At 47.6% G+C, this 23,883-nt stretch overlaps 2 protein-coding genes and 1 pseudogene across 4 annotated transcripts in view; 2 read left to right on the top strand and 1 right to left on the bottom strand.

Annotated features, from left to right (window-relative positions):
• The window catches only part of LOC115844101 (store-operated calcium entry-associated regulatory factor-like), a 62,951-nt pseudogene extending 62,576 nt beyond the window's left edge, over positions 1 to 375 (bottom strand).
• ATG7 (autophagy related 7) overlaps positions 1 to 23,883 on the top strand; it is a 328,672-nt gene that overhangs the window by 13,280 nt on the left and 291,509 nt on the right. Inside the window, exon 1 of one of the 3 annotated variants that reach the window (XM_060307161.2) lies at positions 14,907 to 15,039. The exons of 1 other annotated variant lie outside the window; for it this stretch is intronic. The gene's annotated coding sequence lies outside the window, so the exon portion shown is untranslated. Of the gene's footprint in view, positions 1 to 14,906; positions 15,040 to 23,883 lie in introns of those variants that run through there. One more of the 3 variants, XM_060307164.2, reaches the window with a different exon arrangement.
• HRH1 (histamine receptor H1) overlaps positions 1 to 23,883 on the top strand; it is an 83,306-nt gene that overhangs the window by 13,293 nt on the left and 46,130 nt on the right. The window lies entirely within an intron of this gene.

Below are 23,883 nucleotides of genomic sequence, written 5' to 3'. Positions count from 1 at the left end.
GGCTCCCAGCCCCATTCTCCTAACCACATTTGTTTAGGGGAAATTAGAGCAGCAAGGGACTTTGCGAGATGCCGGAGGGAGGAGCGAGGGGCCGGGAGAGGGAGGGTGACCTGCCCGGGGCCACACCTGCTCTACCAGCAGAGCCGGCTCTAGAACCCAGCTCTGCTGACCTCTGCGGGCACCACCACTGGCTTTGGGCAGCCCGTTCTCCTTCCGGGGCTCATCACAGCCGATCCAGCCCCCGAGCCAGAGTGCTATACATAGGCTCTTGGCAGGCTCGCCCTGGCCACCCTTCACCCCCACCCCCGTACTCTTCATCTGCCCATCCATGTGGGACACCCCGCCCTTCCCCAGGCACACCTCATGCTTCCTCATCACTGTGACTTTGCTGCCAACAGACCCTCCTGCCTCCTCTGCCCACTCAAACCCTAAGTCCCCAAGAGTTTTATTCTGAGGTTTTTTAATTGTGATAAAATATACATAGCAAAATAAGTGAATCTCATGGTATGTAAATTGTATCTCAGTAAAGCTGTTTAAAAAAGAAGAAAGTAAGAAGAGGGGTCTGGGGTTGCCTGTTCCAAGTTCCCCCTTCAGTGGTGCCTCTTCCAGGGAGGCCTCCCTGTTAGCAGGTTGTTTGGGGTTGCAGGGACTAGAGACATGTCCAAGTTAGCCTCAGTTAATGGGGCTTATTGCCTGGATATAGGGGGATGTAGCAAAGACAGAAAGCAGTGTCGCCATCACACTGCCAAGCCCCACAGAGACTGAAGGCTTGTCTGGATCCCCTGGAGGCTGTTTGCCCTGCAGCCGTGTCCACGGCGTCTCCACTTCTTGCCCCACTTTGGCTGTTCCTGCTTATGCCAACTAACTCTTCTCTTTTCTCCGCTCCACCTTTCATTTATTCAGCAAACATTTACTGAGCACCTGTGTGCACCAGGCCCTCCTTCAGGCCCTTGGGATTTCCTGCAGAAGAAAGCAGACAAAGATGCCTGCTCAGGTGGAGCCTGTTTCTACCTCCTGGCCCATGATGTCTGCTGCCTCGTGGTTTCCGTGGCTCCTGGCTTCTGCAGCCTCATGGCTTTTGATTTCTGCCCCTGATTCCTACCAACTGCTGCTGCTTTGTGCGTTTCACACTCAGCCTTTCTAGAGAGAATCTTACTAGTTCAGTTAGCCAGCACCTGGTTGCCCAAAAATGTTGCCCCAGGCCACTCCACAGATAGCCCGTGAATGGGGGTCAAGGACTCTTGTAGGTGGTGAGGGACAGGGATGCACAAGATGGACAGTCCTGCCTTCCTAGAGCTTTCACTCTCGTGAAAGAAGGACGTCGACAAATGAATGTAAACTGCGGTGTTGAGCAGTTGTTGATGATGAGCAGTGTGGGAGAATGGGAGGGATGGCCTCTGCATCATGTGAGGAATTGAATCATGTTTGTGTCGAGGGAGAAGCATTCTGGGCAGAGGGAACATCAAGGTCCTGGGCTGCAGGTGGTTTGGAATGTTCTAGAAGGAGTGAGGAAGCCTCAGTGGCTGCAGCAGAGTGAACAAGAGTGAGTGTAGGGGATAGGGTCCGAGAGGTCAAGGGCTGGATGTCCCCTTGTCGGCCATCGTGAGGACCTGGCTTTTGTTCGGAAGACATTGTGAGCCACCGGAGGGTTTGGGACCTCGGATGACAGGATCAAGTGTGTGATGAGAAGCATCGCCCAGCCCTCTGTGTGGACGAAACACAAAGGAAAGGGCACAGTGGCCAAGTGAGGCCTCCGAGGGAGGCTTGCCGTCCTTTGAGCAGGGGCCGAGGTAGCCACGCCAGGGGATGACGTGGACGTGAAGGGAGGGGATCAGCTTGCAGGTCTATTTTGAAGGTACAGCTGAACGTAACGGGTGTCTCTCTGAGGCACTTTCCTCCAGTCACCCAGGTCGGTGCAAGTACCGACCTTTCTGCTCCTGGGGTGCTCGGTGTGGGTGCCACCACTGGGTTTCCTGCTCTATAACAAGAGGACAGTAAGCGTGTCTCCCTCCCAGGGTCACTGGGAGTGTGCAGGACCCTAGTGGGGCTCCTGGCGCAAAGTGGATGTCCAGCGGACCAGAGCTGTTCTTTTCAGGAGCACTGGGTCGGGGGCGGCACGCCGGGGGCGCTTCCGGGCCGACTTCTCCCGGTGGATCCGGGCAGCTGTGCTCTGCTTGTCCGGGAATCCTGGGATGGGAGTCTCTCCAGTTGGAGATGGAGGAGCAGAGCCCTTTACCGAACCCCAGCCAGGAGCTCAGGGCTTCCCCCAACGTGCTTCAGCCCTCCCAGCCCCTCCGAGCAATGGGACTCACCACCCCATTTTACAGAGTCTCAGAGAGGCGAAGGGATTCACCCAAGGGCCTGCGGCACGAGGCAGAGCTCCAGCCTGAACAGCTGAGCCCTGGCCAAGAGGCAGGAAGTGATTAAAGGCCTGGGCTTCAACCACAGAAGTCTGAGTTTGAATCCTGGCTCTGCCACTGACTGGCTGTATGACCCTGGGCATGGCCTTTACCCCTCGTACCTCAGTCTCCTTATCTGTAAAATGAGATAATAATAGGTTCCTCGCCTAGCTGGGATGAGGAGTAAGGGAGGCGACGGACGTGGAGTCTTGGACAGCACCCGCTCGGAGTAGGCACTCAACAGATGAGAGCTCCCTGCCCTCACCCCCAGGCCTGTGTCTCCGTGGCTCCTGCCTGGCGTCCCTGCCAGCACTTTGAAGTAGACACCTCGTTGCCAGACGCTGCCATGGAAACCAAGGGATGGGGGAATAGGAGAGGCCCAGAGGAGGTGTTGGGGAGGGGACGTCCTTCCCGCGCTCACCCTCCGGCTCACCTCGGCTGGCTCGTTACAGCAGTTATGGCTCAGAGGAATGGAGTGCGGGCGGGCGTCGAGGCGGTGATGGAGACAGGCTGCTGGGCTCCCCTGGAGGCTTGGTTCCTGTAGAGAGTGTGGAATACAGGGGCCCAGCTGTAGGGCCACGTGCGGCCACCTCCCAGGCGCCTGAGGCTTGGGCCGGCTGGAGTGGGATGTGACTCGTTCTAGAATCCCTGTTCCTCTGCCCATCCCTCTTCAAGAGGAGATGCATTCACTGCCTTTCCCTTTGTAACAACCTCCCCGCCCCATCTCCATCAGGTCATAGCCATGGCGCTTCTGGCTGCCTCTCTGAATAGATGTCCAAGTGAGGTGCTCACTGCCTTGCAGGCAGGAACAGCTCTGTTTGAGGACCTGGTCCCCCATCCCAGTGTCCTTCTGCTCTCACCACCTCCTCCTCTGCAGCGTGTAACCACTGTCAGGTCTGCACCTCCCCCATTTCCAATGCAGACCTCAAGCTTTGCAGCTTTGGGAACTCAGCAGAAGGGCCCCTTCGCTTGGTGTCACACAGAGCTGTGTTGGAATCCCCATGTGCTCGACCACTCAGGTGCTATTGACAGCTCACTGGTGCCTGTGAGTCTCAGTTTTCTTATCTGTTCCAGGGGGTTGATAGCAGGACCCACATCACAGGATTCAATGGGTTAACCCAGGTTAGGCACCTGCAAACTGCATTACTCTTATTATCATTTCACACCTTTCTTTAAACTCAGGAACAAAGAAGGAAGCAGAAAACACACGCACACACACACACACATTTTGTGTATAAAATTAAGTCATCTTTCTTTGAGATGGAAAGAATCGACTAAACTCTTCCCTTAGTGATGTTGCCAGCTTTGGATCAGTTTGGCAACCATTTATTGTGCACCTGCTGTGTGCCAAGCTGTGCTAGGCACCGAGGAGACAGAGGGGACAAGGCATGATCCGTGCTTTTGAACTTAAAGCCTGGGGGGGAGGCAGACCCAGACTCGGTCAGTCTCCACATAGTAAGATATGCGTTATGGTCTAGACATTCACAAGGGTTATGTGTGCGCAGAAGCTGGGGTAGCGGTGGAGGGGTGGGGCTCTGATCTCAGCCTGAGGACATGCCAGCAGGGTTTTCAAAGATGAATAGGTCTTAATTCAGCAAAGTAAGGTGAGAAGAACTTTACAGGCAGAAGGTACAGCCTGAGCCGAGCAACGTAGCATCCACAATAGTGTGATGTGTGCAGGAAACCGTAAGGGATTAGGTTTTGCCAGGGCATAAAGTAAAGCCTGAGGGTAGGGGGCGGGGGCAAATGGACCCTCCTAGAGAGGTAAGCAGGGCTGTCAGGGATCGCCTCCCTCCCTGTCTTGGTCTAACCTGGAATATTTTAATTTATTTTAATTAATTTTTTTTTTTATTTGCACCACACAGCATGTGGGGTCTTAGTTCCCCGACCAGGGATTGAACCCACGCCCCCTTTACTGGAAACGTGGAGTCTTAACCACTGGACCGCCAGGGAAGTCCCCGGACCTGGAATATTTTAATGGCGATGAGTGGTAGTTTCAGGGTCACCATGGGACCAAGGGTTGTGGGAGGAACCTTGCTCTTTGTGGGGTGGTCCTAGGACCAGCAGCACTGCCATCACGTGGGAGACTGTTGGAAATGCAGACTCTCAGCCCTCACCCAGACCCGCAGAATCAGAATCTGCATTTTAACAAGGTGACACGGATGCACCTTACAGATTGAGATGCACGTGGTGCCAAGAGGCATGCGGGCGTCCCCCAGTCTGCTTCCAGCCCGCTGGTAGGGTAGCCTCATCTAAAGCAGGGGCAAGTGGGACATCTAAACACAACTTTCTTACTTATTCAGTCAAGGGAAATCTTTTCTCTGCTCCTTGATAAAAGCAGTCTCCACATAAAAGATATTTGGGCAAGAGAGTCGGCAAGTGCTGCTTGGCTCCTTCCATGAGATGGCTTATCTTCAAGGACGGGGCACCCAGACCTTGTGAGTGTCACTTGCTTGACAGCCCCCATTCGTTCATCTACGTGTCCTCTTGAGAAAGGGGAAATGACTGCAAAGTCTCCCCCATCTCCAAAGACCTTGAAAATCAGGCGCAGTGATCTAGACTTCTGCTGGGGGCACTAGGGAGCCATAGAAGAGTTCTAAGGAGTAACGAGTTGAATGTTGCCTGTTGAAAGACCCCTCTGCCAGCAGTGAGGAGGTGGTGGGAAGGGTCTGGAGACATGAGTGCAGAGGCCACATAGGGGCCCAAGTGTGAAAGACAAGGCCTGGGTTCAGCCAGTGGCCTTCCTTGGTCGACTGCATTAGGCCTCAGAGGGCCCATCCTTTTTCTTGCTGAGTGGGCAGTGGCTCAATGATTCTGAGTTCATAACCTATCTAGTCTGCTGGCAATCAAGCAGCAGCTAAGTTTGAAGCAGCAGCTCAGAACTGGCTGGGATGGAAATTTGGAACCCTCTGTGGGTCATATGTGGCCAATGATGTCAGCTGTTTAGATCTAGACAGATTAAGAGCTGTCGGCTGGAATCCCAGCCTTTCCTGGGAACCCCTCCTAATTCTCACACCAGCCCCTGGAGTGAACACAGAGGGCCTCTTGAGGGACTTGGACCCGGGGCCCAGCTGTGGAGCACAGAGGAAGAAGAGAAGCAGAGCCTCAGAAGTCCTTTTGTTGCTTTTGGTGAATCTTCTGGGAACAAACTAGAGCAGTGTTTCCCAAAGTTGCTCTGTGGAACCCTAGGTATAAGGAGGGTCCATGGCTGAAGAAGTTTGGAAATGCTGTATATCGCATCCCCGTCTTAGGGATTCACAATACCCAGGAAAGGGTGGAGACTTTGGGTCGGACAGAGCTTGACTGAATCTCAGCTCCACCATGTACTGTGTGATCTTGGGCAGTGAGCTCCACTACTTGGGTTGATTCAGCCTCTCTGAATGGGGATAATGGGGATAATGACAAATGGGGATAATGACAGTACTGATGACATAAAGTTTTATGGGGATTCATGAGATAATGCATAGCACGTCTTGCACGTTAGGAAACAGCAAATAAAAGGTAGCTGTAAAATTATTATATTTTTAATATTTATTAAATTATTAGTTATCAAATTTATTTTAAATACGTAAATTATTATCTTATTTTACCTTTAAAGGCTCTGAGAAGTCCTGCAGTAAAATCTGCTTGGCTTTGCTTACTCAGTGTTTCTGAAATGTATTTGATCTTGGAGTCTCCTTTTTCACATTACATGTAGGACTTTCCTAAGGAATTCATGCTCTTTGGGACTCTGGGAAATACTGATTTTTGTGTTTTGGGAATAGTCTGGGGAAGCCAATGTCTCTGAACTGGGATCCAGTCCAAACATGGATTCTTCTGGGTGTAAAGAGTTGTGTTCCCTCCTCAGTTTCTCCTCTATCTCCTCTTCCCCCAAGATTGTCATTCAGGAAGAAAGGCAGGGGCTAACCATGCCAGGATTGTAGGGCTTAGAAATAGATGGTGAGGCTTGAGAGTAGTCCAGGCCTTGGAAAACTCCTGCTCATCCTTCAATACCCCATTCCCATGTTAACTTTGCTCAGAAGCCTTCCTACCTTGCCCAGGCAGAGTTAGTTGGCCATTCCCACATAAGAAGGCCAACGGCCTCTAGTGCATACCTCACACATAACAGGGACCATGTCAAAACCGCAGTTATCTGTTACATGACTGCCTCTCCCAGCTGGACCGTGAACTTCTTCAGGGTGGGCATCACGTATGTCATCTCAGTACTCTCAGGCAGCACTAGATCAAGACCAGATTTCATCCATCACCTTCTAGGGATTCCTAACGACTCCGCCAAAGACAGGAGGAATGAAGAAGCAGCTCTGGGTCTTATGAGGCTGGGGGGCGCCATCTCAGCTCTGACAACTCTGCTGGTTCCCATTGCCTTGGGGGAAAGAATCAGTTCCCTCTGACTGCCAAATGCACGGTTCACGACCTTCCTGGGGTCCCTGAGTGCAGAGGCCCAGGGAGCAGAGATGAACGCTGGGATTCCTGCTGTGGAAGGGCAGAGAGAACCACAGAGGAATGATGATAAGAAAAGGGAGCTCCCTGGGACTTCCCTGGTGGTGCAATGGGTAAGACTCTGCGCTCCCAGTGCAGGCGCCCTGGGTTCGATTCCTGGTCTGGGAACTAGATCCCGCATGCATGCTGCAACTAAGAGTCCGCATGCCGCAACTAAGAAGGCTGCACACTATAACTAAAAAAAGATCCCTCGTGCTGCAACTAAGACCCGGTGCAGCCTAAATAAATAAATTTTTTTTTTAAAAAAAGAAAGGGGCTTCCCTGGTGGCGCAGTGGTTGAGAGTCCGCCTGCCGATGCAGGGGACACGGGTTCGTGCCCCGGTCTGGGAAGATCCCACATGCCGCGGAGCGGCTGGGCCCGTGAGCCATGGCCGCTGAGCCTGTGCGTCCGGAGCCTGTGCTCTGCAGTGGGAGAGGCCACAGCAGTGAGAGGCCCGCGTACCACAAAAAAAAAAAAAAAAAAAGAAAGAAAAGAAAAGAAAGGGCAGCTCCGAGTGCCCACTCCAGAGTTCATACACCATGACCTGTCATGTTGGTAGTTTGTTGAGAGCTAGGTGAGGGCCCTGTGGATGCTTAACCTTGGAAGGAGACAGCTCTGCAGGCCAGGGGCGGGCCTAGTGCAGAGGGGCTGATCCGGAGGCTCAGAGGCCAAAGCTGGAACCAGGGGGCGGACCCTGCTGCCCCCACAGCCGAGGGGCTCAGCGCAGGGAACACCAGGGCCCCAGCAGCGATGGGAAAAGCGGGGAAGGTGAGCTGTAAGCCAGCGTGGAGACTCAGGGAGCTGTTGGGCGGTAGCCTGCTCTCCCGTCACCACCCAGGGCAACGCTCAGTAGAGGGCAAGGCCTGATTCAGGCCTGGGTGGAATACGGTCCCGATGGGGGAGGCTTAGTTTCATGGTTCATGCGGATCAGGACCCATCCCCCCATCAGTGTCTGGAGATCAGCATGCTGAGCCAGACTAGATGTGGGCAGTGGATAGTGGGGGATGCCAAGGCCCGGTCACATTTCAGGGTCCCAGCTGGGGAGGATTCCCTGGAGAAATGATAATAACAGCAACAATAACGGTGACAGCAGCTTCTGTTATCGCTGAACACTTAATTGGTGTCTTTCTACAGTCAACCTCATATAACCCCCACTACAACCCTCTGAGGTGGGTGTTTTATCCCCATTTTGCAGATGAGGATGCTAAGAATTAGCAAGATTATACATATTCCCCCGGGTCATATAGCTAGTAAGCAACAGTGCTGGGTTTCAAATTTCAGTCTTTCTGGCTCCCAGACCCTGGCTCTGATCCTTAGGCTGTACTGTCTGTCATCCCAAGGGAAATTGGATAGATTCCCAGTTGTCTAGACCAGGCCAGTGGGTCTGAATCCTTCAGTCTCAATGTTACCTTTATAACAAATTGTGATGCTCTCTTTACAATCCTGAAATGCAGTTCATGCATAGATCATATAATCTATCTACAAATGCTGAAAATAGTAATACACTAATCACATGGTAAAGGAGAAATAAAAGGAAAGCCATTTTTTTGTTTGTTTCTGGTGTTTTTGGCCGCATTTGGTCTTTGTTGCTGCGTGTGGGCTTTCTCTAGTTGTGGTGTGCGGGGTCTAGGCGCGCGGGCTTCAGTAGTTGTGGCTCGCGGGCTGTAGAGCGCAGGCTCAGTAGTTGTGGCGCATGGTCTTAGTTGCTCCGCGGCATGTGGGATCCTCACGGACCAGGGCTCGAACCTGTGTCCCCCTGCATTGGCAGGTGGATTCTTAACCACTGCGCCACCAAGGAAGCCCAGAAAGCCATTTGTAATAAAATAATAATATCTATTCCACTACATAAATGCTTGGGCACGCCCACACTTGAAGATTTTCTGAAGCAGTCATTGCCTGTAGTCACATCTAGAATCGGGTAAATACACAGCTACCAGTGCAGATGGGTACAGATGTGTTGAACTGGCAAACACCATCAAGTGCTTCAACCGATGGGAAAGCTCCAAACAGAATAGTACATCACCTTCCCTCAGTTTATATCATCGGAGCAACCTTAGACAGTTTAGAGCAGATTAAAGCTGTGCAGTGAGCTTTTGTGTTCACGTGTAAATGGATTGGGGGGTGGATTTAGATAGTTATAAACAAGTTTTTTCCACCTACGTGTCTTCTGGGGGATGTTTAGAAGGTGGCAGGACAGAGGACAATGCTCCATTGTGTGGAACTCCACTGGCCACTGCCCACTAATGCCACTTATGTCTTCCACATCATTGTGATAACTCAGAACGCCCCCTCTGTTTCCAGATGCACTATAGAAGGTGGTACCCCCCATCCCCCCGCTTGAAACTACTCTCCTAGGCTTGCATGGTGGGGCTAGGTGGGGGTCTGAGGTTTACAGAGGCACAGTGGCACCGACAGTTCCCACCCCTCCAACAAACAGTGAATTCCAGGCCCTCTGGCCACAGCTTCAGGTGCCACCTCCTGGTGAACCTGAAAGTGGCCAAGGAGAGGGCAGGCTAAGGCTGCAGCCAAGTAAGAAAAGGGTGAAGAATTAATGAACACAGTTTACTCTCAGCTGGGCCCACGGTCATATGATTAATGAGTGGTGAAGCCAGGATTCAAGCAGGACTGACTCGAAAGGGGATGATTTCTGTCATACTTTAAAAAGTTAAGGTTATAACTTGGGGGATTAATGGAATGGGAGTCTCAAGATAGACAGTATTGTATAGTGTTCAGAGCACAACTTGGATTCAAGCACAACCCCAATCCTACTCTTTATCAGCCAAGTAACTTTGAAATGGCATTTCTTTCATTCTTTCTGGTAAACTCCTACTCATCCCTCAAGTCCCAACTCAAACTTCACCTTGTTTGTGAGTTATCCCCAACTCCTCCAGGACAAGGGAGTATTGCCTCTTCTGGGCTCCTAAGCTCCCATCCCTAACTCTCACCATGGCACTAAGCACCCTGTGTTGTGATTCCTGCTCTGTCTCCCTTTCTTGATGATGAGCTCCTTGAGAGTAGAGAGCTTATCTGATTCATTTTTAAGACCCCCAGTGCCTTCCCTTCACCCCCGGTGTCCAACATGATGCCAGCCGGGTGCATCACAGCCATGAATAAGTGCAGAATGCAGGAGTGTTTGATTGAATCAACTCACTTTGCCTGCTGAGCTGCTGTCAGAGCAGACCTTTTGTACTGGGTGACTAAGTGGAACAGGTCACAGTCACCTGGGATTTACCAGCTGTTGATGGCCTCTCTTTAAACACTGCAGCTTCGCTACTGGCGCAGATGGAGACAGGAGTCAGCGTGTCCCTGCCTCAATCCAGCCTCCCTCTGAAGAAGTCTTCCATGGGGTTTCTTTCAAACACGTCTGCATCCTGTAGTTGTCTCTGTTGTCTGGGTCCCTCCACCCCCTAGCCAGAGCTCTCAGCAGCCAAGAAGAGGGGGTTGGACCGCATTTAGCTCCAGGCCACGGAGGGAGGAGGTGCTGCTCGCCTGACCCTGTCGTCACCCCATAGCCCCCAACTCCCACCTCATGCCTGCTTTTTCCTCTTCTGTCTTCCTTGGGATCCAGGCTCATAACCCTCTCCAGCCACTGGGCACCGTCCTCCTTTTCCTCTAGCTCTGCTTGTCATCCTCACCCCTGTGGGCCGTGCACTTCCCCAGCTCAGTCTATGGACGCATCCCTCCTGGAGAGGGTGAGGAGCTCATGGGCTGTGGGGGCAGACCTGGGTACCAATCCCAGATCCCTAATTTCCTAGTTAGGTGCCGGGGCAGATGGTGTTGGTGCTTCACCCAAAGCCCCTCGGGTCCTTTGCAGTTTCTGGGAGAACCCTCCTCCAAGTCAGCTGTGCTTTTGCCACCAAAGGCTTGCACCTGCAACCCTCCTCTGGAGGCTGCTGATGGGCCACAAGTGCAGAAGTCTAGACAGGCCCAGGAATTTACGCCTCCCACCCCCATCCCCGATGCCCATTACCAAACGCTGTGGAGTACGGGAGTCGGAGAGCCCCTCTCCCGTGCGTGGCTGGGGCCAAGCCTGGGGGTGACTCACACTGTAGGGTGGGCAGGACTCTGCCTGAGATGCCCGCCTGCTCTGCTGCCTCCCCACCCACCCCTTTTCTGCCTTTTCCTCAGAGCACTTCCTTCATGTATCTCTTGTCTCTGGGTCTGCTTCGGGGAACCTGAATTAAGACAGTGACTTGGGCAGGTCCCTGCACATTTCAGAGCCTTGGTTTTCTCATCTGTAACTTGGGGTTAGTCGTGCATACTCCTTAGGCTTGTTGGCAGGATTAGATAAAATAGTATGCAAAGTGCCTGGCGTGGGGCAAGTAGTGAGTGCACAGTTCCTCTTAGTGATCCCTCTTTTCGGAAAGTCAGCCAGAGGGTCATTGGCCTGGGAATGGGAGGCCTGACTCTTGTTCTAAAATCGCTGATCATCCTTTAGTAAATATCTTTGCCTCCCTAAGCCTCAGTTTCTTTCTTTTTCTTTCTTTCTTTTTCTTTTCTTTTCTTTCTTTCTTTCTTTTTCTTTCTTTCTTTCTTTCTTTCTTTCTTTCTTTCTTTCTTTCTTTCTTTCTTTCTTTCTTTCTTTCTTTCTTTCTTTCTCTTTCTCTCTTTCTCTCTTTCTTTCTCTTTCTTTCTTTCTTTCTTTTTCTTTCAGCAGCTTTATTAAGATGTAATTTACACAGTGTGCAATTCACCCATTTAAAGTAAACAATTCAGGAGTTTCCAGTATGTTCACAGAGATGTACTACCATCATTACAATCTAATTTTAGAACATTTTCATCACCTCAGAAAGAAAGCCCCTACCCATTACAGTTACTCCCCATTTCCTCCCACCCCAACCCAAACCCATGACAACCACTGATCTACTTTCTGTGTCTACCGATTTCCCTATTCTGGACATTTCATATAAGTGTAGTCATATAGTGTGTGGTCTTTGATGATGGCTGGCTTCTTTCACTCAGCATGATGTTTTCAAGGTTCATCCATGTTGTATCATGTGTCAGTACTTCATTCCTTTTCATGGTTGAATAATATTCCACTGTATGGACATACCACATGTTGTTTATCCATTCATCTGTTGATGGACGTTTGGGTTGTTTCCATTTTTGGCTATTGTTAATAGTGCTGCTCTGAACAGGTTTTTGTATGGACAAACGTTTTTATTTCTCTCAGACATATATGTATATATTTAAGAGTAGAATTTCTGTGTTATACGGTAACTGCATTTTTAACTTTTTGAGGGGTTGCCTGTTTTCCAAAGAGGCTGCACCATTTTACAATCTCATCAGCATGTTTGAAGTTTCCAATTTCTCCACATCTTCGACAGCACCTGTTATTGTCTTTCTGATTGTCGCCATCCTGGTGGGTGTGAAGTGATATCTCACTGTGGTTTTAATTTGCATTTCCCTGATAGCTAATGACGTTGAGCATCTTTTCAGGTGCTTATTGGCCATTTATATATCTTTTTTGGAGAAATGTCCATTCAGAGTCTTTGCTTATTTTATAATTGGGTTAAATGTATTTTTATTGTTGATTTGCATGAGTTCTTTATATTTTCTGGATATTTTTCCCTTATCAGCTACATGAGGCCTCAGTTCCTTTGTTTGTGACTTGCTGTGTTCCTCAAATTAGGCACAGAGTATGTAAGGTGCCTGACACATCCTGGGTAGCTGTTAGCTGTTATCATTACTGGAACATTCTTTTAATTCACAGGGCCAGATAAGCCTCTAGGTATTATCTGATCTGACTCTCCCCTCTATCTACCCATTTCACAGATGAAGCAACTCAGGCCAGAGAGAGGTTACTTCTTTCTCTTGGCTTCAGAAATGGCTTAAAGCAGATCTGGGATGGAGCCCTGACCATGTGGGCAGGTCATCTCCTCTCCTTCCACCTCAGTGGTTTCATTTGCAAAACAGATGTGAGGGAGGGGGTTACAGCTAGCTGGCCCTGAGCATCTCATGTGTGCAAGGGCTGTCTGAAAAATGTAATCTCACTCAGTCCTCCCAACTTCACTAAGTCGTAGGTGTTCCTATCTGCCCATTTCACAGATGTGGAAACCGATACTCAGAGAAGTGAAGTCCCTTGCCCAGGGGCTCATGTCTAGGAAGTGACAGCATCAGGATTCAGTCCCAGGATTTTCCAACACCAACACCTGTCCTCTCTTCTGCTGTGCCTCCTGGGGAGCACTTTTCCCTTTTTCTTCATTTTCTGATATTTATTGTGGTTATATCATAAACTTTCTAATAACCACAGAGGAAACCTGAGGAAAAAGAGAATGCTTTTATCACTTCTTAGATCTCCTTACCTGATACTTTCAAATGCATCCAGGCCTAGCTGAGTCCCACCTTTATAAAGGGATGACCTGGGGAGGCCAGAAGTTTAACCATCTCCAAGGCCAACCCCAGCCTAGATTGTGCTGAGTTTGGGGGCAAAGATCCATTGGGCCTCTCCTTCTAGAAGTCAGGCAAATCTGCTTCCTCACTGGGGGTGGAGGTGGGGTCTCTTGGGGCGGGTGCTCTGTTTCTTTCTCTTCTGTATCACCAGTGCCCAGCACTGTAAACGATCATAGCTGGTTCTCAGGCAGCACTTGGTGAATGATAACAGTTGGTCAGAGTTGCCTTCTGCTGATTAAGTCTTACCTGTGGTCAGCCCCGGACTTTCCACCTCCAACTGACATGTTAATATAATGAAAGCAAATAGTTATATAAAATTTACTATATCTGATTGGCACTATTCTAAGTCCTTTACATATATTAACTCAGTTAATCTTCACACAACCTATAAGATAGATATTACTGTTACTCCCATTTTACAGATGAAGAACCTGAAACAGAGAGGTTAAGTCACTTGTCTGAAATTGCACAGCTCAGAAGTAATAGAGGCAGAATCTGAACACAAGCGGTCTGGCTCCATGCTCTTTACCACTGAATGTTTTGCTCCCTTTCTTAAAAACTGCCAGTGAAACACAACCTGCCCTCCCTCCCTCGTGTCTTGAAAGGAGGCTCCCTTTCTCTCAGGCAGGCATGGGAGAAAAGCCTCTCTCACCATGTCAGGCATTAACAGTAGGAGGGGAGGAAGCACTTTCCTAAGGTGCTCAGATAATGATTTCCAAGCACAAGGGAGAGAGAGAATCACTCATTATGACAGGCTAACTGGGTGCGGGCTTTGTCCCTGGGGCTTCTGGCTTTATTTTTCCATGGTGTTTAGAGTTTTTCTTAAAATGAATGATATTCATAAAAGAAAAAAAAAAACCTGCCGATAGCTGCCCATTGGATGGCAGGTCCCAAATACACATCCTTCAATAAAAAACTAGGGGGCTCTAGGTCTATCCACACCTCTACAAATGACCCAATTTCGTTCCTTTTTTTGGCTGAGTAATATTCCATTGAATGTATGTACCACATCTTCTTTATCCATTCATCTGTCAGTGGGTATTTAGGTTGCTTCCATGACGTGGCTATCGTAAATAGTACTGCAGTGAACATGGGGTGCACATGTCTTTTTGAATTATGTTTTTTTCTGGGTATATGCCCAGTAGTGGGATTGCTGTGTCATATGGTAATTCTATTTTTAGTTTTTTTGTTTGTTTTTACCATCTTTATTGGAGTATAATTGCTTTACAATGGTGTGCTAGTTTCTGCTTTATGACAAAGTGAATCAGCTATACAGATGAACCGGTTTGCAAGGCAGAAATAGAGACACAGATGTAGAGACCAGATGTATGGACACCAAGGGGGGAAAGCAGGGCGGGGGAGTCATGGTGGTGGTGGGATGAATTGGGATATTGGGATTGACATATATATGCTAATATGTATAAGATAGATAACTAATAAGAACCTGTTGTATAAAAAATAAATAAATTAAATTAAATTTAAAAAAGGAGGGGGCTGTGAAAAAAATGCAAGTGCTTGGATGCTAGGGCTGCAATTTGGACTCAGAAGGTCTGAGGAGAGGCCTAGAAATGGGTATTTCTAACGAGCTTCCCTGGAAATTCTAAGGTCCGCCAGAGAGGGCAGGAGCCTGGAACATAGCACTGGAGCCCAGGAACCTCCATTTTCAGCCACTGAGGAATAAAACTCCTGCTCACCATTGACAATGGAAGCATGATTCAAGTTCCGTCCTACAAGTTGCCTCCTCTGGGAAGCCTGCCCTGATTCAAAGTAGGTAACCACTTCTTCCCTGACCTCCCACAGCCCTTTGTATACCCATTAGACTTGACATCATAGAATAGCTATTGTATTTGGTCCTTTGGAACAAGAATTGTGTCTTATCTGCCTCTGTACACCCAGCACCTATTCCGTTGCCAAATATAAAGTTGGTGCTCAATGAATGTTTGTTGAACAGATGACTCAGCAGTCCACTGCAGCCCCTGTTCGGAGCGTATCGTGGTCAGGCTTTCAGGCTGAAAAGACCTGATTTCTAACTTTGCCACTTGCTGTCGTTTTGACTTTGGGCCGCTCATGTGCTCCATCTGAGTCTCAGTTTGCTCATCTGGAAAATGGGAATAATATTAATCCCTCCCTCTCGGAGGAGCTCAGCTGATATAGGCAAACAGTGCAATGGTGCTTAAACCCGAGGTGTGGTGCTGGTATGTGTGGGAGCAGGTGGCCTGGGGGCTGTGTTGTTCCTGTTCTGGAATGTGGGTGCTCCGAGAGATGTTGTTCACATGACTTCTGGGTTCTGGGCCTGCTTTTCCCTGGGCTCACAGCACTTGGTGAGGGCGGGTGGAAGTTCCAAAAAGAAGCAGGTGACGGTTCTGGGGAACAGCACTGCTGGCTCTTGGATGTTGTGTGGAAGACTCAACCTCCAACCACCTTCCCAGCGTTCCCACTCTGCCCAGCTTCCCTTCCTTTCCTGCCCACCTTGCAGGGCTCTTCAAGGGTTCCTGGGCCCCTGCCAAGCAGGATGGGGCCCTACGCTGAGCCCTTTACACCTCAGTGGCTCTGAGGTCAGAGTTGATTCCGCCCCCCTCTCTTTGGAGGTCCTGGCCTTGCAAGTCCTGTGTCCTTGGGGTGTGGACAGCCAGACCTTTAGACTGATGAACCGGCTGTCAGAAAGCTGCATAGCTCAGTCCCTGCTAAATTGTAGCCCAAGTGATGGGCGTTGTTTGCCTCAGAAGGAGGGGGAGCGGCTCTGCCATGGTGCAGTGTCCTCTGTCATCTTAGCTGGGGCTTTTTACTGTGGCATCTTTGTCCAGCATCAGATGATTGCATCCTCGAAACGTGACATCAGTGTTATTATTACTATTACCGTTTTGCAGTTGGGAAACTGAGGCTCTAAGAGAGGAGCTGACTTACCCAAGGGCAAACCACTTCACTCTCGAGAAAGCTGGAGTCCAGCTCGGAGCTGGCAGAGGCCACTCACTGCCTCTGAGCGAGTGAAGGGGAGGGAAAGGCTGTGTGTTATGCTTGTTTATCTCCCTGCTTTAGAGGATCAGGATCTGGGACCTCTCTGACTTTCCCTAACCCACCCTAGAGTTAGGAGACCACCCAGTTATGGGAGATAAAGTAGCACAGGCTGGGAGACCTGGTTCTGGCCTCACCTACCCCACTAGGGTGCTTTGCTTTAATGTGATCATGTATAAAAGTGGCTCTAGAATAAATAGGCAGACAGTTACACAGAACAGAAGAGAGTCCAGAAATAGTAAGGTGACATGGAAAATCACTGGAGAAAAGATAGATTACTCAATAAATGGTGTTGGAACAATTGGAGAACCACCTGGATGCAACTCACGCCTTTCACCAGAATTAACTCCAGATGGATCATGTACATTTTTTTAAAAGCTTAAATACAACTACCTGAAGAAATAAGAGATTTTGAAAATAATCTCAAAGTGGGGAAGGCCTTCCTAAGTATAATGTATAATCAACAATATACCAAATTTTTGGTAAATTCTAATACCTAAATATTTTAAATGTCTTCATAACAATACTATAAGCAAAGTCAAAAGACAAATGAGTTACTTGGAAAAAATAGTGACAAACAGATATCCCAGACCTGAGCTAATTTTCTTAATATATAAAGAGTCCCTACCAATCAATAAAAAAAAAGATCTAACCTCACAGGAAAAAAGTGGTGAAAGAAAGAGAACAGAAAAGGAAATACAAATGGCATTTAAACATGTGAAATGATATTCAACTTCCCTTATTATAAGTGTAAATTAAACTACAATGAGGTATAATTATATCAGATTGGCAGAAATTTTAAAGTTAGACAAGACATCCTGTTGTCAAGGTTGTGCAGAAACAGACACCCTCATAAATTTCAAATGCTGCACAAATACTACAGCCTCTGTGGAGATTACTTTGGATCTTACAAATTTTTAAATGCACAAATCCTGTGACCCAGCAATTCCACTTCTAGAAGTCCATTCTACAGACAAACTTGCACATGTGTGAAGTGCTGATTGTATGAGGAGAGTCTGAAGTGACAAAAGCTTGGAAACAGCCATAAATAGCCACCTCTAGGGCACTGGCTAAATAAATGGTCATCTATCCATATATGGCTTACTGTGCATCTATGGAAAAGAATGAAGCCAGCCCATATAAACTGATATAGAATGCTTCCCCAGGACCATTTGTTTAAAAGAAAGGAAGGCATGAGTAAGAGAGGAGAAAAGAAAGAAAGGGAGGAAGCAGGAAGCGAAGAGCATACGATGCATATGCGTGTGTGCACTTAGCCTGGCCCTGGAAGGGCACACAGGATACTAGTGACAGATGCTCTGGGAATAAGATCTGAGTGGCTGGGGGATAGGGCTTGTTTCTTAACTCTATTTTCTTAGTATCATTTTTTTCTAACCCTGTTCATAAATTTAGTTATCACATGTCCAAATAAATAAATAACAAAACAACACACAAACACCTGACACATAAGAGGTATTTAATATCTGTGTGTATATATACACACATATATATATATACACACACCACATCTTCTTTATCCATTCACCTGTCCATGGACATTTATGTTGCTTCTACGTCCTGGCTATTGTAAATAGTGCTGCAATTAACATTGGGGTGCATGTGTCTTTTTGAATTATGGTTTTCTCAGGGTATATGCCCAGTAGTGGGATGGCTGGGTCATATGGTAATTCTACTTTTAGATTTTTAAGGAACCTCCATGCTGTTCTCCATAGTGGCTGTATCAATTTACATTCCCACCAACAGTGCAAGAGGGTTCCCTTTTCTCCACACCCTCTCCAGCATTTACTGTTTGTAGATCATTTGATGATGGCCATTCTGACCGGTGTGAGGTGATACCTCATGGTAGTGTTGATTTGCATTTCTCTAATAATTAGCAGAGCAGGAATAGAGATGCAGACGTACAGAACAGACGTGTGGACGCAGAGGGGGAAGGGGAGGGTGGGCTGAATTGGGAGATTAGGTTTGACATAAATACACTACCGTGTGTTAAATAGATAGCTAGTGGGAACCTGAGGTATAGCACAGAGAGCTCAGCTAGATGCTCTGTGATGACCTAGATGGGTGGGAGGGAGATATGTGGCAGGGAGGTCCAAGACGGAGGGGATATATATATACACATATAGCTGATTCACTTTGTTGTACAGCAGAAACTAACACAACATTGTAAAGCAATTATACTCCAATAAGAAAAAAAAAAAGAACATGGTTTGAAAGGTGTCTGATGCTGGAACATTAGTAGTAATAATGATGATGTTGTTGTTGTTTAAGGTTTTTCTGGGCATCCTGCAGGCTTGGTCTGCTTGTCCTGAAATTCTTCCTCTATGGGCTTCAATTTTATCATCTGTAAAGTGGGCCCATCTGGGTCTAATGTGGGTGATTCCTGACCCTGCAGGTCTGGAAGCCTTCCTCGTTTTCAACAGGAGCTGCCCAACTCCTCTCCCCCCGCCCCCTATTTACTGGAGGCCCCTCAGGTCTCTGCAATTTCAGAACTGCCTTCTTCCCAAACCTCAGAGTAAGGTGAGGATGGAGGGGACCCAAAGGCCTGGAATAACCCAACCTCAAGGTCATTACTGTGAGCCCTGCTTGCTACTGATAACAAAGCTATCTTTTTCTCTGCTGATTAAAGTGCTAACAGATTTCAGTAAATCAAAAGTTTTTAATCTTCTGTGACACAAACATAGATGTTTTTAAATGGATACAGGGGAATCCTAAGAAACTAGGAAGGTGCATTTGGAAAGTCAACTGAAAATGTGTCTTTCAAGTATTTTTTCTCTTAACTACAAAGGTTATATAACAGAATTGCAAAACATTTTGAAACATAAAAGGAAAAAAAGAATGTCTTCAGAAATCCCAACCCTTAAATACAGCTCCTACTATAACTGTTATTTTTATGTGGTTGTTAACATGGGACATGGTACTCATTTAGTTTTATAGCTGCTCTTTTCCATTTAACGTGTCATGAGTGTTTTCCCACAATGCTTCTGTATCCTCAAATTGTAATAACTACATAATAGCCCATCAACTACTTGTGCCTTTACTGATTTAATATTTCCCTGTTGCTGGACATTTAGATTTCATCTCAGTTTTCCTATTATAAAAATATGTGATACAAAGGTTTCCTGCATATAATATAGAAAATGGTTTTTTAAAGGGGCCTCAGGACAAGTCAGAAAAGAGATATAAATGGCCAGAAAACATTTGGAGGGAAAATATCTAACTTCATTGATAAAATTAGGATACCTATGAAATATCACTTGTTTAATTTCATCAAATTAACATTCAGATTTGAAAATGACAGTATCCAGTGTCAGTGAGAATATAGTGAAAGCATGAAGGTACTATAGGTTTTATGAAGAGCAATGGAGTATATACATATCAACAACCTTAAAAGTGTTCATACCTTTAGACCCTGTAATTCCACTTGTGGAAATTTACCTAAAGAAATAACCAGATATATGCACAAATATTTATATATAAGAATGTGCACTGCAATTCTATTTATATAGTAAAAAATTAGAAACACCTTCAAATGTTGAGATGTAAGTTATAGGTATAAATTACGGTAAATCTGTGTTATGGAATTTTTATGGAGCTGTTAAAGATCATGTTTTTGAAGAATCCGTAATGGCACAGTGTCATGAGGATGCAGAGCCAAACAGTCAAAATACTGTTCTCCTAATTTTAGAAGAGATTCACGTTATACATTTTACTTATGTAACGTTATATATACATGTATACACACACGCATAAACATATACACACATAGAATGGTATTTATATAATTTATGCATAGAGAAAAGGCTGGCAAGAAACGCACCAAAATATACATCAAAGTGTTAACTTTGGGGGAATGGGATTAGGAATAATTAAGAGTATTTTAATTTTCTTTTTATACCTTTTTTCAATTTTCCATAGTAATTCTTTTCCTATTAGAGTAAAACAATGCATATTTTTTAAAAGCCTGATCATATGAAGACTAATGAGATTATCAGATCAAATAGGATTGTATAGTCATAATCTCATGAAGTCCTCTGACTGACAGCCATTAGGAGTTGCAAATGCTAGGGCCACGGGCTTCAGCCAGACAATAGATGAAGCTGATTGGGTTGGTCTGCTCACATTTCATGGATAATTTTGTCTTTCCTGCTTCTCTTGAAAACAATCAAGAGATTTGCCAATACCGGGCCCACATTCCCACTTGGCAAGTGCGGCCGGAGCTGAGAGGCAGCTGGCCCATTTGACTGCAGCATGTGCTCAAGCTGTCCACAGCCCTCCCCCGTTCACTGGCCTCCACCAACCCTGTTGTCCACGCCTAGCCTGCTGGCAGAGGAAGTCCTCGTGACCCCTGCTCGCCCTACTCCTCTGCTTGGAGGTCAGGTTCACGGCTTAGTTACCTGCACGTTCCTAGCCCTCCTCTTAGGCTGCTCTGCGTGCTTGTTAAATGAGTTTACAGGTGAGTAAAGGGATGCCCAGAGAAGAGTGGTGTGTTGTCCAAGGTGACCCAGTGACGTGGTGGCAGAGCCAGGAGCAGAGTACATCTCTGAGCCCAGAAGAGGACATGGTGACAGGCCATTCCTTCCGTGGAAAAGGATCTTTCCTGAGCTCCACTTTCTCCACCCAGGGTAAGGGGGGTGATCAGCAGCAACTCTCAGGAATCCTCTTGGGTAGATGTATCCGTGTGTCATGACCCACAATAGTTTCAATGAATGTAGGGCAGGAAGGAGGACTTTGCAGAATGCAAGGGTTTGGGAAGAAGGGGAAAGTATGGAAGGGACACTGGTCTACCCTTGACTCATCTGGGACTCATGGGCAAGCCATACTGCCTCCTTGCTCTGATTTCCGTGCCATGAACCACCCACCCACCCCATGTCACTCAAGGGTCACGAGAAGGGCTGGAAGTATTGTTAAGAAATGCAAACTTCTTGTCATCTTGTCCTTGGCAGTCCCATCTGCTCTTCTCTTTTTTCCTCTTCCAAGTGTAAACTCATGGCCTAGACATGACCTGGGGTTTTGCCTTAATTCGAAGGACATTGGCAAACTTCCTCAAAATGAACATTATTTATAAAACTTCTGAAATACTTGTTTCAGTGATAAACTGCAGGATGAGAATAAGCATCTGATTAAAGGGGGGAAAAAGAGAGAAAATTCTTTTCGCTAGAAAATTATTACATCATCAGAGAAGGCTTCTTTTTGACTTGTGCCTTCATTTCTCTAATAAGCCTGGCACTGTGCTAAGCACTGTGGGAGAACCAAAGGTGAACAAAATTTGGCTCCATATCACATAAAGAGTAATGCTCATCTAATACTCCATGCACTCCCCAACATCTCCCAGCCCCTGGCAGCCAATCAGGGCCAGTAACTAGTTCAAACCAGTCAAGTCCATAGCACTTAACTGGCTGTTGGAGACCCTCCGGCACTCACTTCCGCCGTGGTGTTGATCAACAGTGTTTCAGATGATGAAGCTTCATCCTCTTCATCCTGGCTTCCTGAGTCACCACGTGGAGCAGAATGCCCTGCTGACCAGGACGGGCCATTTGCTTTGTTATACCTCTGAGATTTGGGTGTGAATTTGTTTCTGCAGCATAACCTAGCCTAGGCTGACTAATACAGTCCCTGCTCTCAGTAATAAGGGCTACCGTTTATTGAATGCCTACTGTATGCCCAAGAACGTAACTTGTTTTATTTCATTTAATCCTCACTGCAGCCCTGTGAGAGCTATTATCGTCTCCATTTCTCAGACGAGGAGCAGTTCAGGGAGTCTTGCCCAGTGTCATGCAGCTAGTAAGTTGCAGAATCAGGATTCAGCCTCAGGTCTGTCTGACTTCAAGGTTGCTGTTTCCTCGTAAACTAGTTTCAAGTTCAAGAGACCTTAAACAAGAAAATGTATTCTGCAGGCGAAGGTTGGAGGCTGGGGGAGTGGGACGAAGGGGAAGTCCTTAGTTTTCCATGAGGAGGAACATCGAGGTTCAAGATCCCCAATCAGAACGCTGGTGTTTTGGAGACAGAAATGCCATTTTAAACGTTGTTTATGTGTTGCATGTGTAGATGCCATTAATATCTGTCAGACGCATCCCTGCTGTTTGCTTCCACCAGCAAGAAGAATTCCAAATATAAGCTGTTTGCTGTTTCATAAGTATTTTAACCCAGAAACAAAGCCAAAGTTGTAAAAACATTAGAACAGGAAGGGACCTCCTGTGAGAGGCCCTCACTTTTTGCGTGGAGGAGGGTGAAGCCCAGAGATGGGAAGTCTCCCGTTTCAGATCACACAGTGCGCTCCTGGCAGCCCTCTCAGCTGTGCCTCACACACTGAGCATTGGCAGGAGCCCACGGAGGAAAATGCTTGTCTGCTCTGTAAGATCCTAATGCTTCTTGAAGGCAGGAGTGGCATTGGACTCATCCACTCGTCCCCGTCCCTTCATGCACACATTTGCCAAAATCTGAGTATTCTCACATCAGTTATCCCTTTTGAACTTCACAGGAACCCTCTGAGTGAGTGAAGCAGGTCTTGTCCCCATTGTACCAATGAGGAAGTCTCAGCGAGGTGGAGTGAATTGTCCAGGGTCACACAGCTCTGTTTAACTGCAACCCAGATCTCTTTACTCTCAGATAAACCTGTGATCCTTCCAAATCCAGAAGACAAGTTCCTGTCCTAGACCCGCCCAGCGGTGACGGGCATGGCTCTGCATTCACAACCCAGCCATTTGATCCTTCTGTGACTCAGTTTACTCATCTGTAAAATTAGGAAGGTAATAGTGCCTCAGGAAGAATCAAGTAAGCTAACACGTACGACGGCCTTAGAGTGGCTCTGGGGACACAGTGCTCGGTCCGCATCAGCCAGGACCCTGATGAGATCCCGGGCAGCGCTGGATGGTCCCTGGCACTTCTCAGGGACCTTAGGGGTCCATGAAGTGTAGCAGTTTGTTGTTTTGCTGAGACAGAAGTTAATGGCTCACATGGAATGGTATTATGATGATCATTTAAACACACACCGCTTTGTGGAAAGTGGCCACTCAAGGAGTGAGAATGGTGCAAATCCAGGTGGCTGGATGAGAGTCGGGCAGGAAGCCTGTGCCTCTAGAATGTGTGTAGGGAGGAAGTCAGGAGTCTCTCTGGTGCCTCGTGAGGAGACTTTGGGAAACTCTTACGGATGTTGGTAGAAGGGTGTCCTCCAGGTGGTACTTAGCCAGGGGCCCAGGAACACCCACTTGTGCCCTGCAAGTCCCAAGAGAGCATATAAGCACCCAGAGCACGCTGAGCAGAGTGGCATTCTGCAGCTGTGGCTCCGGCAGCCCACCAGAGCCCCAGATGAGCATGACGGGACCAGACCGGAAGGCCTCTGCCCGCTTCCCTGGTCCTCACTTGGACCTGAACTCTTCCCGTCCCAATAGTGAGAAGAGACCCGGCCATCACATGCAGCGCCAAGGCCAGGCTGACCCAGGCTGGTTACCTCAGGCCTCCTGGGGGCAGCGCAGTGGGCCAGCCACATGGAAGAAAGAGCTAGTCTTGAAGTTTGTTGGTTTGGTAGGAGTTGTCCAAGCACAAATGCAGATAGATACATAGTGTACCCGTATGGGTTGGGAT

This window comes from Globicephala melas, chromosome 11, assembly GCF_963455315.2.
Source record: "Globicephala melas chromosome 11, mGloMel1.2, whole genome shotgun sequence".
Taxonomy (NCBI): domain Eukaryota; kingdom Metazoa; phylum Chordata; class Mammalia; order Artiodactyla; family Delphinidae; genus Globicephala; species Globicephala melas.
This window is presented reverse-complemented; position numbering and strand designations above follow the sequence as displayed.